The sequence below is a fragment of the Hydra vulgaris genome, chromosome 08 (genome assembly GCF_038396675.1).
Source record: "Hydra vulgaris chromosome 08, alternate assembly HydraT2T_AEP".
Taxonomy (NCBI): domain Eukaryota; kingdom Metazoa; phylum Cnidaria; class Hydrozoa; order Anthoathecata; family Hydridae; genus Hydra; species Hydra vulgaris.
In genome coordinates, this window is record NC_088927.1 from 50264253 (window position 1) to 50269689 (window position 5437).

The following is a 5437-nucleotide window of genomic DNA, read 5'->3' on the forward strand; positions in this document are numbered from 1 at the left end:
ATTTTAAGTTTCTCCGGAAAAATACTTAGCTTTAAAGATAGATTAAAAATATGTAAAAGAGGGATTGTTAAGTATTTTATCGATTTTTTAATTACGTTACTACTAATATTATCATACCCCACACTTTTGTTTAGTTTTAAAAGATATACTGCATCTAAGAGTTCCTGTTCAGTAATTTCATAATTATCCATCTCAGAGATCTTATTAGGAGTAAAATATGACTCAAAGTTTACTTCAGTAGTTTCTATTTTCGACACTAAAGTGGAACCTACACTGACAAAATATTGATTAAGTGATTCAGCAATTAAAGATTTATTTGAAATAGTTTTATTTTCAATGTTTAGATTTATAGGAAGACTATTTCCGTCAGTTTGTTTTGTACCAACTATTTCCTTAATTATGTTCCAAGTATTTTTTGGATCATTTTTATGTTTTATTAAATGCTCGGTATAGTAATATTTCTTTGATTTTTTAATAACCATCTCAAAAACACTTTTATAATTTTTGTAATTAGTTTCATTCTTGAAAGTTTTTTTTTAAGAAACTTATTATATAATTGTTGCTTTTTTTTTGACGACTTTATAATTCCAGGCGTTATCCATGGATTTAATGTTTGTTTTTTCACACATTTTGTAAGGACAGGAATATCCGTATTGTAAAGTTGTTGTAATCTATCTATAAACTTGTCGTATTCCTTATCTGTGTGTTCAATATCAAGGAGGTCATCCCAATTTAAATCTGATAAAAGAGTATTAAAATTTTTCATGGATTTTTGATTTATATTTCGCGTAACTTTTTTAACTTTTTGTGCATAAATGTTATCACATTTTTGTGAGATAAGAAATACAGGGAAGTGGTCTGAAATGTCGCATTTAAATATTCCTGTGTTTATTTTTGATTTGAATTCATTGGTGATTGTTTGATCAATAATTGTTGCGCTTTCTCTAGTTATTCTTGTGGGTTTATTAATTAGTGGAATATAGCCTTTCTGATATATGGCGTTAAAGAAACTATTTATATTTGTATTTAAATGACGCATGTTCAGGTCAAGGTTAAAATCACCTACAAAATAAATGCTTTAATTTTTGCCTAATTTATTTTTAATTATGTTTTTAATATGATTTTCGAATTGTTTTATTGTGCCGGAAGGTGGTCTGTTTAAAACGTAGATGATAATGTTTTTTGTGGTTTTATTTATTATTTCCACACATAGTGATTCACAATCATTAGTGGTTGACCACAATTCTCTTTTTAGCTTGTATAACAAAGAATTACTTATAAATACACACAAACCCCCTCCTTTCTTCCCAGATCCTGTAAATTGATGAATCACTTTATAATTTGGTAGCTGAAAATTTGTATTTGTCTCGATATATTCATCAGTACACCATGTCGCGCTGAGACTAATAATTTTAAAATTAAATTTAACCTCGCATAAAAATTGTTTAAATAATTCAAAGTTTTTTGAAAAACTCCTAATATTTAAATGCAAAATTTAAAATGAATTTGCATCTAGTCCTTACATTATGTTTTCAGTGTTAGGGTCATAATATTAAGTAATAATATTTTGAAATACTTTATTATTACTAAAAAAATTAACATCCGGGTCAGAATGCTTATCGAGAAGTATCTTATATTTATTTTGTAATGAATAAAACTCTGAGTTAAGTGTAACATTATCTTCATTCATAAGTAAGGTATTTTTTATAAACTGTTAAATCATATTTTTCCGAAAAAAAAGGAAAGAAAAAAAAAAATAATAATAAAATAATAATAATAACTAGCAGAAAGCAACCCGTAATACAGGTTACGGTCGGTCTGTTACATAATTTATAGTGGCTGTTTTCCACAATTTAAAGTTGTGAAACTTAACTAATACCCTGTAAGAAAAACACCTTCAAATTAAAAAATTAAACCATCTGTAAAATTAAAATAAATTAATTTACCAATTATTTAACGTTGTTTGATTAATTTACAACTGACATATAGGTTATATCAGTGTATGGTAGAACCATTTTCCTAGACATTACTAAGTTCAACACAATACGTTTTTAGTTACTGACACAAAATAATAACACTTCAACATGCCTTAAATTGACGAAAGATTAAAACTAAAATCTTGTTATATTTTTTATAGCATGAACTTTAATTAATAAGATTAATATGAAGTGAACGTAAATTATTTATGAGTTATTAATTTTTTGATATTCCCTTGATACATATTTCTTTAAAAAAGGAAATTGTCTTTAAAACAATAAATGCACACAACTAAATAAATTTATTATAAATAACTAAGCAATTGAGTACAAATACGTTTCAAACAAAAAAAAAGTCGATTTACAATCAAACATGTGTATAACAAATTGTAAAAAATATGTAAACTTTGATCTTTTATATTGCATTAATGAGTCATATGACAAACCTAAAATAAAAATTGTAACAGATAAGTAGACATAAAAGTAAAACAAAACAAAGTAAAAAAAAAAAACTGGAATACAATTTACCTGCTTTTCGGTAGCCTGTTGTCATACTTAAACTGCTGTCATGATGCAACTTGTCGGTGTTGTTTTATGACGTTATTTCACGTTGGCTTTTAGTAAACTTTAGTTAAATTTAAAAGACATTACAATAGATTTAAAATATTTTAATTAAAAAGCAAAAAAACAAATGCTTTAAGGAGCCAAACTATAAACATTAAAGATAAAAAATCAAATAGATATAAATAAATTGCATTTATATAGCTAAATAGTCTTGGCTTATAGTTAATTTTAAAAGCAGTGTTTTCAATAAATTAAACTACCAAATAATTATTTTTAACAAATAGAATGTAGCACCATATTATGATGATTAGGTAGTGAATCAATTTAACTATATTTAAGTTTAATTGGTGAAAAACAAATAAAATTTCAATTAAAAAAGACAAAAACAAACCAAATATACAACAGTATATTTTAAAATTTACAAATTGAAAAAAAAAAAATTACAAAATTGAAAAAAATAAAAATAAGTCACCGAAGAAAAAACGTTAACAAAAAAGTTATAAATATCTTCACTGATAGAAGACATTTACAACCTTTTGGTTGCTGTTTTTTCTTCGATGTCTCCCAACACCCCGGTATGGATGAGCCCTCCATTTAAAGGATGGCTCATCCATACCGTCATTTCTTTGCCACTTATTGAAGGACCTCTCCGAGAGAGGCCCTGGGTGTTGGGAGCGATATCTTTTATATTCCTCAAATGTTAACGACTCTAAAATTACAAATAGAAGGATATAATAAAATTTAAAAATATATACAATTTCTTTTAATCAAAGTATAAAGCATAACCTCACCATTTTCACAGGATGAAGAGGATGCTAAAATAAATTAAAAAAAAGTAAATTAAAAAGACTTAAACTTGTGAGAAATTTAATTTTAATAAAAATATGAGTAAAATGCAAACAGTTTAAAAATGTCATATTTATATTAAATAATTCTTTCACCTATTGCACATATTTCTCCGTAAAAAATATATAAAATTTAAAACACAGCCTTACTAGTTATGCTTCTACCAGACACTAAAGACAAAAAATATACCTCAGAATAATTGATAGAATTATATTTACATATAAATAAATGTATAACTATAATTTTTTTTACCTATTTCACTCATTTCTTTCATGAAGTTGTCTAAAGTAAAAAAAAAGATAACTGAAGCTAAAACTAATAAAAACTAAACTAAAATTAACTATAAACTAAACCAAAACTAAAAAACTAAAATAAACTTTAAATTTTAATTTCTGTACCTCAGAAGACAAAGGTCGATTATCCAGTTTTTTGTGAAAATGAGTTATGTATGAGACCTTTTTAGTTTTTTCAGTATCTACATAGGTATAAAACTGTTTTCCTGCAACAATGTGAAACAAAGTTTGGTCAATATAAAGGGTCTGGTGTCCCCACAATGTTCAAAGGAAAAACGTCTGTAGTTCAGAAATGACTTTTCACCTTTTTTATTTAACTTTTTATTTTTGTCAAAATTATATTTCATGTGCCTCAAGACAAATTAAATAAAACATAAATTTAACCATCAAGAATAAAAAAGCCAATGAAGACTAATTATTTTACCATTTACTCTCTCCTGGACAATTTCTAAAATGTGACAACTGACTTGGACTACTGAGTGTACAGATACAAATGCTTTATTTATTTAACTATACTAATCATATAATTTATACTTAGTTTTTTTTCCAACTGTTCTAAAAGAAAAAAGAAAATAAAGCTTAAGTACTTGAAGTTTTAAAATTCCAGTTACAGTACAAATAAACAAATTCCTATTAACAATTATCTAATAGCAAAAACACTGACTTATTTCAGTCTTCAATTCTGTGTCTAAACAATAAAAGCACTTAAATGAATAGAAATTAAAATATCTACTTAACTTTTTAAAAATAAATTTACTAAACTAATGTAACTAATACCTTTATTAGCTCTCTCTTGATCAACTAAAGAAAATAAATTTTAATTAAACTAACTTGAGGTAAAATAATAAGAAGCTGTCTTACTGAGAATTTTAAATTTCTTCTCTACTATTGACAATATAATTTTAAGTATTACCTTAGTTACTATAGAACTATAAGTTCTTGGGCTAATTGTATAAAAATATAAAAACCTACTGTTTTACTTTCAAGTCAACAACAATATTTTAAAAAACATTTTAGTTACTTTATATAAAAATAAAAATCCTTTTAAACATACTACCTCTCTCTTCATTGTTGTTAACTAAACAGAAAAACAAACAAACAACAAACAACTTTTAAATCTACAAAAAGTTCTAACTTACATTTTTTTATATACATTTATCTATAATAAAATATGAATTAATGAATTACCATTATTTAAAGTTGATACAGAAGCAACTAAAATAAATTATCAAATAAAAAGTTTATTTATATAATCTTGATGATAATGTTGAAATAAACAATATTTATTGGTTGAAAAGTTAAGTAACAAATGTAATTCAAGTATATTAAAATAAATGTACTAAGTTACCTGTTGTGGCTGGTGCAACTGAAGTTATAACTAAATAAAAAAATATTAAATAAAAAAGCTATTTTATCTATCTTATCTATTTTATCCTGATGATTATGTTTAAATAAACAATATTTATTGATTCTTTTTAAAATAAAATAAAAGACATTACTAATTGCTGTAAAATAAAATAAAAGACATTACTATTTGCACCAACTGATGAAGCTACCACACCTAAATGACAAAATTTATTAAAATATATAAAACATACTCAATGCTTTAAAAGAATATTCAAAAGAAGTTTTTAAATCTACAAAATCTAAGTCCTTACTGAGTTCTACCTGTCTGTCTAAAAAAAAATTTGTATTCTCATCAATCCTAATCTATAATCTATAAATAAACTTACTAACATAAACGATAAATAAACTTGA

General features: G+C 24.6%; 1 long non-coding RNA gene across 1 annotated transcript; it reads right to left on the bottom strand.

Moving 5' to 3' along the window:
* Positions 1–2259: 2259 nt before the first annotated feature.
* LOC136083932 (uncharacterized) lies at positions 2260–4894 on the bottom strand. The gene is made up of 2 exons (XR_010640218.1): positions 2505–4894; positions 2260–2422 (listed from the first exon to the last, which is right to left on the bottom strand). It is a non-coding gene; the product is annotated as an uncharacterized LOC136083932 (long non-coding RNA).
* Positions 4895–5437: the final 543 nt, after the last annotated feature.